The 15131-nt window shown below is 42.2% G+C and overlaps 1 protein-coding gene across 2 annotated transcripts in view; it reads left to right on the plus strand.

Moving 5' to 3' along the window:
• Window positions 1-211: 211 nt before the first annotated feature.
• The window catches only part of Usf3 (upstream transcription factor family member 3), a 36011-nt gene continuing 21091 nt past the window's right edge, over window positions 212-15131 (plus strand). Inside the window, exons 1-2 of one of the 2 annotated variants that reach the window (XM_070030220.1) lie at window positions 212-447; window positions 14419-14534. The gene's annotated coding sequence lies outside the window, so the exon portion shown is untranslated. Of the gene's footprint in view, window positions 448-13706; window positions 14177-14418; window positions 14535-15131 lie in introns of those variants that run through there. The other variant, XM_070030221.1, reaches the window with a different exon arrangement.

Raw genomic sequence — 15131 nt, forward strand, 5'->3', positions numbered from 1 at the left:
CCTCTCTAGCCTAGCCCAACTGCATTTTGGCTTTGGATTGGCTGCCACCGCAGCCTCCCTAGCACCGGATTGGCGATCTGAGTGGTAGGGGCGGGAGGGAGGCGCACCCAGGGTAGGCTGTCGGCGTGCCGAGGGGCGGCCGCGGGAGGGGCGGGGAGGGGCGGGGGGAGGGGGGCTGGGAAAGTTGAGGCCGCGCTGCCGCCGGGTCTCCGGCCTTGAGGGCTTGGACTCGCAGGGGCGGCGGTGGCCGCTAGAAGAGGCGGCGGGGGCGGGGGGAGAGGAGGGCCTGGGCCCGCGCTCCCCCAGCCCCGAAGGCGCCGGCGGCGGCTGGGGACCGAGAGGCTCACTGGGGTGGTCAGACACCCCTGCTTTTCCCGCCTGGGATCATGACCCAGGCGGGGGCCGCCAGCACGGCCACCACGGCGGCCGAGACCGCGCAGCCGGCGGGTGAGTGCGGTGGGAGCGGGGGAGGGGGCGCTGACGGCCGGGGCGGGGGCCGGGGCGGCGGGGGCGGCTCCGGGGGGCGGCCCCGGGCTCGGCTCCACCCACCCCCTTCGTGCTCGGGGCGGCGAGGGCTCAGCCCGGCGTGCCTCCTTCCTGGGACCCCATTCTAGTTGGCCGGTGTGGGCGCCGGCGGCGCGCGCACTCCTCACCTCCCCGACCTCCCCGCGGCCCCGGTGTGCCAGGCCCGTGGTGAGGAGCGGGGCGGGGGGGGGGTGTCGCGCGAGCCCCCCGACGCGCGCGGGACGGGGGAGGCCCCGGGAGGTCCTGGGCACATAAAGGGCCGGGCAGCCAGCCGCGCGGCCTCGGCCACCCCGCGCACCCTGCCCGGCCCCCCGACTCGCCTGCGGACCCGCTCTTTCCTCCAAGTCCGGCGGCTCTGCTCTAACTCCCCTCCCCGCGGCCGAGGCTGGCGGGCTCTGTTTAGACGCCGGGGTGTCGTTTCGCGTTCTGAAGGGGGAGTGGAGCAAGCTCCCGGCCAACTCGTGGAGTCTGCGTCCACGCTTGCTGAAGAAACCCGAGCGTCCGCCCGCTCTGGTGCAGGGTACACGGTCTCTCACCTCCCGTCACCCCCTTCACGTTGGAACCGGGTCCCTGGCTTTTCTTCACTTACCTTTGACTTTACGTGTGTACTCTGAATCTGGGAAGGAGCCTGCAAACCTAATGCCAAATCCTAAGTAACAAGTCGGATAACATTCTTACCTTTACGGAGATTGGGGGACCTCACAGCACATACAAAAGCAAGTTGGGGTCAACAATGCAGGTAAAGAAGATAGCTGTTTGCTTATAAACAATGCACAGGTTTTATGTTAGTATTTATTTATTTCCATTTGTGTGTGTGTGCCAGTACTAGTCCTTGAACCCAGGGCCTGGATGCTGTCCCTTAGCTTTTTAGCTCAAAACTGGCGCTCTACTGGATCATGCCTATAATCCTACCTACTCAGGAGGCTGAGATCTGAGGATTATGGTTCAGAGGCAGCCTAGGCAGAGAAGTCTGTGAGGCGCTTATCTCCAGTTAACCACCAACTGGTTAATCTCTAATGACAAATACTAACTATACCACTCGTGTCTCTAGTGATAGAGTGCTAGTCTTGAACCAAAAAGCACCGGGGACGGTGACCAGGCTCTCAATTCAAGCCTCGGGACACACACACACACAGAGCACTAACATTTACGCACCCCACACACAGCACTGCATTGTAGGGATAGCAAGACAGCTTAGATTTGGCATAGTTATTTTCTAGGTTGTCTGTGGAACGTCACAGAAGTAAAATTACAAAGTTGTAGACCGAGCCGTGAGTGAGCTAGTCATGTGTGAGAAGTTGAGGGTTATTTCCTTATTTTCAGAGTTAGCCTATCAGCAAAGTAAAAGAAACATTAAGAAAACTGAGAATGTTTAACTCAGGCTAAAAGGTAAGCTTTTATAGGTAATCAGCTCAGAATTGTTGCTTATAAACAAGGACTTAAATCAAGCTTAGATCATAACCAGATCTCATATGTTTTACTGTCTGTTGTCTAGCCCAGTGGATGTTAAAGTGACCATTAGGATCACCTTGTATGTGTCTATATTTTATTGCCCAGACCATTTCCCCCTGAGATTAATATGAAAGGGAGAGTGACCAGCCACATACCTTTTAATGTTTTCTGTTCAGCAGCCAGGACTAAAAACTGCCATAATTCTAGACCAGAGTCCACATTGCTAGGATTGTCCCACGCTGTCACATGCTGCTTCAATTCAGGCCTTCACTTGTATCCAGCCCCTCCCCCCCCTTCCCAGGGTGAGCCTTTGGGCCCCTCCCATCCCATAGATTCACTGTAGATCCCTGCTTTTGTTAACATTAGCTTCTCTCAGTATATGCACTCTTCTTGCAGTTCCTCTCAACACCAACAAGTTTTAATTATCCTTTATATTAAGGTTTCTTCAAACTTTTACACTATGTATTATTTACTTTTCTTTTCTTTCTTTCTTTCTTTTTTTTTTTTTTTTTTTTTGTGTCAGTTGTGGGAGCTTGAACTCTGGGTTTGGGCACTGTGCAGGCAAACTCAACTTTTTTGCTGAAGGCTAACATTCCACCAGTAGAGCCACAGCTCCATTTCTCTGGCTTTTTGGTGGTTAGTTGGAGATAAAAGTCTCCACAGACTTTTCCTGCCTGGGCTGATTTCGAACCTCAGTTCTCAGATCTCAGACTCCTGAGTAGCTAAGATTACAGATGTGAGTCACCAGTGCCTGGCTACATATTCTTTAGAAGATTCCCTTCATGTTATAACACGTAGCAGTTTATTTATTTTTAGTGTTCTGTATGTTTTATTATGCCCAACTGTAATGACAAGGTGTATTATTTTCTGGCTTTGATGGTTATTTTTTCTGTAATGGTTTGTTTTAAGTTGAATGGCTTGGTTTGGGACCCTCTCGACTAATTGTAACAATCTGTCCTGATGTCTCTTAGTAGCTTCTCATACCTCAGCTATCACTGAATTCATGTATTGATGTCAATTTTTTTTTATATCTTTGCCTAATTTCTTCTGCTATGTTACTTGTTTCCTGTGGCTTGTTTATTTTGGAGGGAGGCACAGTTCTTTGAAATCATCCCTCATACTTGTGAGGTAGATGCTCTGTTGCTGGGCCCTGCTTCTAGCCCAACAGCTTACATTTATTTCTGTGTTAGCACTTACCACTTGTGGATATGTTTATCTTCCTTCCATACCAGACTGCCAGCCCCCAAGGCCTCTATGTTAGAGGGTATGATTTCAATTAATATTCCTCAGGATCATTGCAACATGGCAGAGCTAAAAGTTTATCACCAAAGAAATTGCATTCTCTTGATCTTTGTACTCTGAGGACTGAACATTGAATTTGTCATTAATAGCCATTTTATAAATGTGTTATATGAATAATTGACTGCTGTACTAAATACTATACAAAGATAACTAAACATCTCTAACATAGGTAAATTGCTACTTAGTACTATGCCTTGTACTTCTATTATGGACTTTTTTTTGGTTGGTCATAAGGCTTGAACTCAGGGCCAGGGCACTGTCCCTGAGGTTTTTTGCTTAAGGCTAGTACTCTACCACTTTGAGCCATTGGAGCACTTCTAGTTTTCTGGTTGGTAATTGGAGATAAGAGTCTCTTGGACCTTCCTGCCCCAGCTAGCTTCAAATCATGATCCTTAGATCTCAGCCTCCTGATAGCTAGGATTACAAGTGTAAGCCACTGGTGCCTGGCTTTTTATGGACTTTAGAGGATTAGTAGCATTTAAGTGAGTTGTATTTGTGACCAACCCCTTAAATATGTTCTCTTCTATCTGATATACATAGGCATATACACCTTGAGTCCTTTCCTCTGAGCTTATTGTCCATAAAATATTTGTGAATCTCTTGTTAAGAGAACACTGCTAATTGTCCAATTGGGTAATTTTTCTTTTTCTTATTAAATTTTCCATATGGGTACAATTGAACTACTTCAGAAGGCCAGATCTTTTAATTAGATCAGTAGTACATGATATGTTACTCTTATTAATGTGCTAATACAGTGTTTTTAATTCAGTTCATCAAGTATTTATTGAGTACTTAACATATGTACAACCATTAGGTGCTAAAGAGAATACAGAAATAGTAAGTGGTGAACTCAGCTCATAAGAACTTTTAGGGAAGACTGGAGAGCACTCATCAGATAGTTAAGAGATTTAATGCAGTATTCACTAGATTCTAAATTAAAGTGCCTAAAATCTGTGATATGATGATTAATAATGAAAAATTAGGATACTCTTTCAGGTATTCTTTTGGAAGGTATTTTATTTTATTATTTTTTGGGATCCGGTTGTGGGGCCTGAACTCTGGGCATGGGCACTGTCCCTCAGCTCTTCAGCTCAAGGATAGCGCTCTACCACTTGAGCCACAGTGCCACTTCCGGCTCTTTTCTTTTTGCTTATGTGGTGCTGAGGGATCGAACCCAGGGCCTCATGCATGCAAGGCAGGCTCTCTACCACTGAGCCACCTTCCCAGCCCCTGGAAGGTATTTTATTATACTAATTGAATACTAATTGTCAAGAGCACAAGTATGAAAGATATGATTTCTACTACTAGGAAGCTATATAGTCTGTGGGAAAGCTATTAAGTTCATGAAGTGTATCTCATATTAAAACATTATGATGTTTGGAACTATGAAGGATATCTAGGCTAACTTTAAGGATTTGCCATTAATAGATAGTTACATGCATTATGTGAGTGATTAAAAAGTTTCAAAGAATGTAATAGGAGTTCCCAGTTGGAAGGTTGATGTGAGTGTCCCATCTAAAATAGCAACAGAGATGTGGAAGTGAGAGAGAGCAAGTCGATTGGGAAGAATAGAAAGTGAGGGTGGATGTGAAAGAGAGTCAATTTTCAAATCATACAGATGTGGTTTACAAACTTTTATTCCTCAACAGTGTTAAGCCTTTGTCTCTGTAGGCTAGCAGTAGTCTCTTGGTAACATTCCTGTTAGTCTTGATACAAAGAGTTGCTCTAGAATTCTCCCACTTACTCTGTATGTTCCTTGCAATCTCTCCTGCTCTCTCTCTTTTTCCTTTCTTTCTCCTTCTCTGTCTCTTTCTCTCTACTCCCTTTCCCTTTCTTTAGTACTGGGGTTTGAACTTAGGGCCTTTACTAGGCAGGTGCTTTACCACACTGAGCCGGATCTATCATCCCCCGCTTATGGGCAGGGACACTGTTTTTTGTTTGTTTTGGTTTTTTGTTGGTCATGGGGCTTGAATTCTAGGCCTGGGTGCTATCCCTGAGCTCTTTAGCTCAAGGGCTTTACCACTTGAGCCACAGTGCCACTTCTGGTTTTCTGGTGGTTAATTGGAAATAAGAGTCTCATGGACTTTTTTGTCTGGGCTGGCTTTGAACTGCAATCTTCAGATCTCAGCCTCCTGTGTAGCTAGGATTACAGGCATGAGGCACCAGTGCCCAGCATGACACTAGTTATTTTTTAAATAGGGTCTCAATTCCTTCCCAGACCTTGTGCCTGAACTATGATCTACCTGTTTTAGGCTCCTTTTCCTAGCTAGGATGACAGGTCCATATAATCATGCCCAATATCCTCCCAATCTCAGCTTCCTACGTGGCGTAGGTGATAGGTACTCATCACTATGCCCAGCAATTGAGAAATAGTCTCAATTTTTTATTTTTATTTATTTTTTGCCTGTGCTGGCCTCAAACTGTAACCCTCCCATTCTCAGCCTTCCTGGTAGGTAAGATAACAGACCTGAGACACTGGCACCCAGTATAATTTCTTGTCCATTGCCTGGTTTAGACAGCATTACTTCCTAATTCTTGAAATCATAATTGGGTCTGCTGGGAAAAAAATGATCATATTAGCTATTATTTTCTGAAACAGTAGAAGCCACAGAGAATGGGCAGTGAAAAAAATTCATGGCGATCATGAGAGTTCAGACTTCGGCCTGTAAACTGCTTGTAGATTACAATTCTCTTTAGTTACAAGCAACAGAAATTGCCAGGCATGGTGGTGCATTCCTGTAATCCCATCAGTCTAGAGGTGGAGAGAGGAGAAAGTAAATCACTAACTACTTGAGACAAGTCTGAGTGACTTAGCAAAACCCTATCTTAAAACAAACCCAAAACCAGGAGGACGTAGAATCAGAGGGAAACAGGAAAACATACAACAGAGGGGCCTGTCAGCTGCACTAGTTAGATGAAAATAAACTAAGCAACTCAAAGGCAGTGATAGGAGGGAGGGAATGAGAGGGAAAGAGGAAACAGCTTACACTAAGCAAAAGGAAAGAAATGTACATATCACCCGATGTGGAAGAAATAGTTGTATTGTCAAAGCTCATAGAATTCACAAACTTTATCGATCATGATTATGACAATTTGCCTTGTGAGTTAAAATGTGTTTGTAACTTTAAGTATCACTATTCCACAATACTATGAAATATGTGAAATTTATGTAATCACCTAATCTCAATAAAAATTAAAAAAAAAAAAAAACGAAAATGGACTCTAGCTACCTTAAACAGACAATGGTGTTTATGGACAGATACTGGATAAGTTCACAGAAATGAAAAAAGGTAGAGCAGTGAAGCCTCAGGAAGATCTGGAAGTGTTAGGCTAACTCAGCCCCAGCCAGCCTTCCTTATACAAGTCTTACTAGTTAACCCTTTGTGTACCTTAGAGGTGCACTCATGTTTGAAGCCCCATTGGAGCTCAGGAATAGGGCAGAGAAGCACTCCAAAGGAAAATCAAGATACTGTTGCCAGACAGCCCAAGCTCCAGTATTTTCAAATTCATTGGATTTGTCAGTGTGTAGTCTTATGGTGAGTGTGGTGAGCGTGCTGTGAGCTTTTTTTTTTTTTTTTTGGAATGAAAGTCAAATAATAGCTGGGTGAAGAGTAAATGGAATTGAAGAAGAGGGTATAGGTTAAGTGTAAACTCATGCAAGAAACATCGTGATTGAGGGAACAAACACCTAGAGAGAATTTGGGTCAGGAAAAAGTTGCATTAGCCCTTTAAGTGCAAAAATGGATAATGATATATTTTAATGAAAAAAGGCTAATAGAAACTGGACACTGGGTGGCTCACCCCTATAATTCTAGCTACTGAGAAGTTGGAGATCTGAATATCATGGTCCAAAGCCTGCTGGGGCAGGAAAGTCCGTGGAACTCTTATCTCCAATTAACCACCAAAAAGCCAGAAGTGGAGCTGTGGCTTAAGTGGTAGAGTGTTATCCTTGACCAAAAAACTTCAGGGACTGTGCTAGGCCCCTAAAGCCCCATGACTGGTGTGCACACATAGACACACACACACACACACACACACACACACAAGCATGCACACATGCACAAAGATGGAAAATTAAATAATACAGTGAGATATATGTAACAAGCTTACTAAGTAGTGAGAGTGGTGAGTCCAGAGTATACAAAGAGGGCTTAGTGTTGAGAAATACTAGGAAATGTTTGATAGAGAACAGAAACAGACTGGACTTTAAGGTTTGATAGGAGTTGAAAGCAGAACAAAGTGGAAATGTTATTCCAGTGGGACAGTAGCGTGAACCAGCTGATGAGCATGGGAAAGAATCTGAATTGGAGAGGAGGGAAGAGTGGATGGCATAACAGCTAGTTAACTTGATCTGTGTGTTGTGCTAGGTAGAAGTGGGCAGGGCAGATTGGCCAGTGAAGAAGACAGAATCATGAAAGCCAGGATTGAGATCCTTTATGACAATAGTTAGCATAGTTATTTCTGAACTTTTTTGCTCACAGTGAATGCTCTATGACTTTGAACCACAGATCCACTTCTGGTTTTCTGGTGGTTAATTGGAGATAAGAGTCTCACAGATGTTCTTGTCCAGGTTGGCTTAGAACCTTGATTATCAAGTTTCAGCATCCTAAGTTAGGATTATAAGCATGAGCCACATGCCATGGAACATTTCTTCCAGGGTTTTCCACATATAAAAAATTAAAGATACTGGGCTGGGAAGATGGCTCAGTGGTAGAGTGCTTGCCTTGCATGCTTGAGGCCCTGGGTTTGATTCCTCAGCATCACATAAAGCAAAATGAAAAAAAAAAAGCCGGAAGTGGCGCTGTGGCTCAAGTGGTAGAGCGCTAGCCTTGAGCTGAAGAGCTGAGGGACAGCGCCCAGGCCCAGAGTTCAAGCCCCAGGACCGGACCCCCCCCCAAAAAATTAAAGATACTGAAATCTTAGAGTATACTTACATATACTCTATGCTCATCCTTCTGTATACTTTAAATTATCTCTAAATTACTTATAATACTTTAAATATATTAGGTATTGCAGTCACATTGTGAGGGCAGATTACATTCTAAGAACTATATCATTAGGTGATTTTGTTATTATGTGAATGTCCTATAATATGCTTACACAAACCTATAGAGTATTGCCGGCAACACATCCAAGCTATATGCTATATAGTCTGTTCTCCTATAAGCTGCAAACTAGTACACGGTATTACTGACATGAATACTGTAGGGAATTGTAACTTGGTGGCAATTGTATTCCTGAACATATCTAAATAGAAAAGATAAAGAAGAAAAATGTTAGACAATAGATTTCAATTACAATCTCAGGGCCACAGTCATATTTGTGGATTGTCATTAACCAAAAAAAAATGTTAAACAGTATGTGGCACTGTCATAATATTATACATATATACGTGCGCACACACACATATGTATCTATGTTTTGTGTAGCAAAGGCTGTCCTCAAACTTGGCAGCCTTCCTGCCTCAGTGCCCAACTAGGATTATAGGTGTTCACTGCCACACTTAGCTAATACTTCATTGTTTGGAGATTAACAACAAAGAAAGTATCTAGACATGTTCAGTACAGTGTTTTCCAAATATTGAAATCCAAGGCTAGTGCAAGTTATGGAGATATATACTTATATAAATTCTAAAGACTAAGAGGAGAATGTTGGAGTTTTATTAATTGGAAGAGAAGATTGATGAGACAGTAGGACATAGAATTCATTGAAGAACAGGAAAAAGATTGAGAGCAAAAAAGATGATGATGAGGCAACTTGTAACAGGGCCTAAACTAAGGCAGTAGTAGTGAACAGAAAGAAATGAACATTGTGAAGGATATTGATAAGATTTAGTCAAAAGCCTTACAGATTATTTTTGGGTTTATAGCCAGGTTATGGTTTGCTGTTGCTGATAAAAGGGAGGACTTTGAAGTTAAGTCTCTTAAAAGATGAGGGAATTTTAACATGTTCTACACCAACCTGTTTATTTTGAAATGACATACTCTGAAGAGAGCTTTGCCTAGCCGTGATGTGGAGCAAGATCAAAGCTGAAAGTATCTTTATAAAAAGATAATGGCTTAGGGGAGAAACACAAAGGCACAATGCCTCTGTGCCTTTGATTATACAAAATAATATTTATCAAAATGAATATACATATATAATGGCTTCTACACAGAAAAAAAGGAAACTTTTAACAGAAAATAAACAGCAAAAGGGAGAGAGTATTGAAATTAGAAATTCAAATGAGAAAGAAAAGAGAAGGTTTTGTTTTTTGTTTTTTGGGTTTTTTGGTTGGTCGTGGGGCCTGAACTCTGGGCCTGGGCGCTGTCCCTCAGGTCTTCAGCTCAAGGCTAGCACTCTACCACTTGAGCCACAGGGCCACTTCTGACTTTTTCCTACTTATGTGGTACTGAGGAATCGAACCCAGGCCTCATGCTTGCAAGTCAAACACTCTACCACTGAGCTACCTTCCCAACCCAAGAGAAGGTTTTATATTAGAGAAAGAGGATGCAAACATGGAAAAAGAAGATAATTTAGGATTAGAGCATTTGAGGATTAGAGCATTTGAGGAAAGGGATAGGGGAGCAACCTTAAATACTTCTGGAAATAGATTGGCAACAGAGAAAAGATACTTGATTTGGTCAAGACAGTGTCTGGCCTCCAAGAAAGAATTTTTGGTTGCCTAGGTTTAAAAAGGATTGGGATTAGAAGAAATTTCACAGGGAGAACAAAATAGGAATGAGAGGCAGAAAATTTTTGTTTAATGTGAGGGATATCTTTACAGTTTGGAAGCTAAAGATAGACAATTAAGAAAAGTCCATGAGACTTGGAACTCGGAACTCCAGTAAACTGCTAACACACACACACACACACACACACACACACACACACACACACACACACACACACACACACACACACACACACACACACACACACACACACACACACACACACACACACACACACACACACACACACACACACACACACACACACGGTAGATACAGAGTTATGGCTCATATGATAGAATGTTATCCTTGAACTAAAGAAGCTCAGGGTGGCTCAGTAGTAGAGTGCTTGCCTTGCATGCATGAGGCCCTGGGTTTGATTCTTTGGTACCTCATAAACAGAAAAACACCGGAAGGGGCACTGTGGCTCAAGTGGTAGAGCACTAGCCTTGAGTTGAAGAGCTCAGAGACAGCATCCATGCCCAGATTTCAATCCCCATAACCAACAAAAAACAAACAAAAAACAAACCAGAAACACAAAGCAGTACCTCAGGGATAGTGCTCAGGCCCTGAGTTCAAGATCCATGGCCAGCACCAAAAAAAAAAAAAAAAAAAGTTCTACACACTAACCTTCAGTCAACAAATTTTGAGTATCCACTGTGTGTCTGATATTGTTCTAGATACTTAGAATACTATATGTCAGTAAACGAGACACACTCAAATGCCTGCCCTCAAGGGAACTACATCCACTGAACCTGCAAATGAATCTCTGGAGATTCTTAAGAATTATTCAGGTGTTAGAATTATTGCCGTGCTAATAAGTGATGAGAGTCAGATTCATTGCTGAGTGTGACTTTATAGTGAACCTCCTTCATTCAGATGACACTCATAGGCAGTCAGTAACAAAACATTACTGGAAAGTACATGAGATCAAGGAGGAAGACTTTGAATTAGCTAATGCCAGTATCCATTATGCCACAAAGGAAGCTTATTAATGATTATAATGACAAATACTGTGTATAGAGTTACCTGTATTAGTTACTAAGGACCTTTGTTTATTAACAAACAACTGTACATACATTGTGTTGGGCTTTTCTAAAGGAACTTGAACATATTGATCCTTAAAACGATACCAGTTGATCCTTAAAAGAACCCTGCAAGTGGTATGTGAGTCATTTTTGAATCACATCACAGGGAAAAGTAACAGGAAGTACTGGAAACCAGGTTTCTCATTATCAGTAAGAGATACTGCAAATCAGTAAAGGAAGAACACCATTCTGAGCCCTCAGTATTTGTTTAGAACAGAAGATAAAGGTATAATCTCATGGTTATTTTAATGTAGATAGATGCACAAATGAAAATAGGTAATTATGTCAATATGGGTTAGTATATTTGCTAGGTCTGTAGAGAGGGACTAGAAACAGTTAGGTCATTAACAATGAGTACACGTAGCATTCAGAAATCCCTAGCAAAGGTAGATGGGCAGTTGGTAGGTGGTAGATAATGTTAAAAATTTTGTAGTGGAAGGGAAATGAACCATAGGTATGGTTTTTCATAGGAGAGAAATGTATTAAAATTTTAATATGCAGGTTCTGTAGGCACAGATTTAACCATTTGTTGAAAATATTTAGGAAGGTTAGGTGAAGCAAGCTCTACTTCTGGCCTCTTGGTAGTTAATTGGAGATAAGAGTCACACAGATCTTCTTGCCTGGGCTGGCTTCAAACCTCAATCCTCAGATCTCAGCCTCCTGAGTAGCTAGGATAATAGGCATGAGCCACCAATGCATAGCCCTGTCTCTAAATTCAGGTTTAGGACTTCAGTATATGAATAGGTGTGGAAGGTGGGGAAACATACAATTGGGCTCTCTCACAGATAGATAAAATACATGGTATCATCGTATTGTATGATGGAAATACAAGATTGAAACTGTAGTTTCAAGGGACTTAAAAAGGACTTAAGAACTAGGAGCCAATAGCTCCTGGGAGCTATTCAGGAGGCTGAGGTATGAGGATTTTGGTTCTAAGCCAGCCCTGGCAGGAAAGTCTATGAGACTCTCATCTTTAATTAACCACCAAAAATCTGGAAGTGCAGCTATGGCTGAAGTTCCAATGGTAGAGGGATAGCCTTGAGCACAAAAACTCAGGGACAGTACCCAGGCCCTGAGTTCATCCCCCAGGTCTGGCACAAAGAGAGAGAAAGAGATAGACAGACAGACAGAGACAGGAATATAGCTTAGCGGTAAAGTACTTGCCTTGTAGCTTTAAGGCCTTGAGTTCCATTGTCAGCACAGCAAAACAAACAGGAAACATTTTTTTTTAAAGGTCAAATATGGTTTGTTTCAGATAATTCAGTATAATACTATGACATTTAATCAGTCTCCTTTTGATAAGACTTTAGGATATTTTCTTGTGTTCTACTACTTCAAACAGTATTGCAATAATTATCCTTGAATAAATGTCTTTTTGTACTTATAGGAATGTACCTGAAGGGTACATTACTATTTGTTGCTATATCAAAGAATTGTGTTTTTGTGGACCAGTTATGGAGTGGTCAAGAAGGTGTCAGTCTGGGCTCTTTTGCCACAGGCCTTGTTGGCGAGTAAGGCTGTCTTGGCAGAAAGGACTAGAGTATTAGATGAGAGGAGATGTTAGGGGCACAGAAGGTGTAAGACATGGTGTGGGAATTACCCACATTAAAGGAACTGTACTGCTATATTCTCAGTGGAGAATAAAAATTAATAGAACTGCAAGTGAGAGCATTTTATATTGTTTGAATTGTATGTGTCATGTCCTTTCAGTGTGATAGTAAATATGTACATAGGTAATTGCTTGGGCATATTGGAATGTATCTGGAATTCATAACACCACATGGTTAAAATAGTGGTGGGGTATTTGTACTACAACCATTTTGTTTTAAATTTTTGTTTCGTTTTTGTAACTTTTTTTGTAAAATTTTCTTCAAAAGGAAAGAGTTATTTGTGTCATTTTATTTTATTATTTAATTAATTTGTTTAATTTATTTTTTTGGTTCCAGTACTGGGGCTTGAACTCAAAGCCTAGGCACTTTCCATTAGCTTTTTTGTTCAAGATGGGCACGCTACCTTTTGAGTCGTGGCTCCAACCTCTGGATTTTTGTTGGTTAGTTAGAAGTAAAGGTCTTTTGGATTTGTCTTTCCTGGCTTGTTTTGAATCTTGATCCTTAAATCCTCCTGAGTAACTAGAATTACAGGTGCAAACCTCTGGTGCTTGGTTGCAATTGAATTTTTTAAAAAGCCTTAAAACCTGAAGTTTTCCTTGGGTTTACTTATGAAGCAATTCTTTGTTAGAAATATTTAAAAGAATGGTCTGAAAAAAAAATGCTACACTGTTTACAGAGGTTATCCCTGAAGAGTGGGACTACAGCAGCACAAGTTTTCTATTTATATTTTCTGGACTCTGGGAAAATACTTTTTTCTTTCTTTCTTTCTTTCTTTCTTTCTTTTCTTTGTTGGCTGTGGGGCTTGAACTCAGGACCTGGGCACTGTCCCTGAGCTTTTCTGGTCAAGGCTAGTACTCTACCACTTTGAGATACAGCTCCATTTCTAGTTTTCTGGCAGTTAATTAGAGATAAGAGTCTCTTGACTTTTCTGCTTGGGCTGGCTTTGAACCATGATCCTCAGATCTCAACCTCCTGAGTAGCTAGGATTACAGTTGTGAGCCACCAGCATTCCACTGGAAAATTCTTTTGCACACACACACACACACACACACACACACACACACACATCACAACGAAATCCCTTTGTACAATTAATGTATGCTAATACCAACCAACAAACAAACTTCTGGGCCCTCTCAAGCCTTATTTGTCAAGTCTGAGATGAATGCCCTAAAAACATATACCATACACAAGTTTGAGGCTTCCTAATGTCACTGTCTTCATGGCATGTTTGTGAGTAAGTTCTTAGGCTTTTACAAGAGGGAAGAAGATAGGAAGTTGAGGGAAGGTAATTTTTAGAATCGAGGACAGATCTTATCATAAGGCATATATATGGAGGACTTTAGGTAACCCATGGGTCAAGGAGAGAATCTCTTCCTGAGGGTCATCCACTGTCAGTAGGACCTCTATTTTTATTATCCAGATGGAGCCTGGGAAACCCATTGGAAAAGGACTTTGGAGAGCAGCTGCACTCATTTGCTTTCAGGTATTGGGGAAAATTCAGGATCATCCTGCAACCCAGCAAAAATCCATCTGCGTGCCATGGGTTGCCAGCCCTTGACCCATATGCTGCTTATGGACACCTAGTGACTATAAGCACTCATTGACCTTTCCTTCCTTCCCTCCCTCCCTCTCTTTCTTTCTATTCCTTCCTTCCCTCCTTCCTTCCTTCCTTTTTTTCTTTCTTTTTCTTTCTCTCTCTCTCTCTTTCTTTCTCTTTTTTTGTAGTAAGAAGAAAACATAACCTATAGACCATCTTCTAGCAGAAGATGATAGATTTGAATCAGAAACAGGAGGTGTTGGAAGCCAGGAATCAAAAGTGAAGAAACTCTACAAGCTCTTGGGTGAGAAATGTGACAGATTGTTTATGTATCACTTATTTGTCCCACATTATCATTTGGTGATTATCTAATTTGTGTATGTTGCTTCTAACCCATAGGTACCCATCAGTCCTTTCTTTACAAGTTATAAGAAGATGGTGGAATAGGAATAAGCTGATGGAAGTCAGTTTTGACCACCCATGTCTTTGTAGGCTGCTTCAGTCAGTACTTTCTGTCATCTCTTTGCTTTTTGGGGGCTTCCCAGGACCTTCCCTGCTCCGTTCTAGAGCTGGAAACTGAGATAACTGCTTACTACTTATACATAATTCCCAGGCCTTCCAGTGTTATGCTTTCCCTACATTCTTTCCTGCCTTTCACACATCAATACAGTGATATAGATGGACACATGAGGTCTGAGAAGTTAGATAACTCACCAGAAGCTGACACATTTTAAATTCCAGCTTTCTTTTCTGACTTCAGGCTCTATACTTGCTACCTTCCTACCTTCTTGCCTCTCTCAGAGAAAAAAGGGGAGACCCTGCTTGTGCCTGCCCCAGCGTGGTAGAGCAGCCACCCCAGCCTGGCAGGCGTCCTCCGGAAGGTTGTCAGTGTCTGGAATTT

Source organism: Dipodomys merriami, unplaced genomic scaffold, assembly GCF_024711535.1.
Source record: "Dipodomys merriami isolate MVZ:Mamm:240054 unplaced genomic scaffold, mDipMer1.0.p SCAF_2, whole genome shotgun sequence".
NCBI classification, from domain to species: domain Eukaryota; kingdom Metazoa; phylum Chordata; class Mammalia; order Rodentia; family Heteromyidae; genus Dipodomys; species Dipodomys merriami.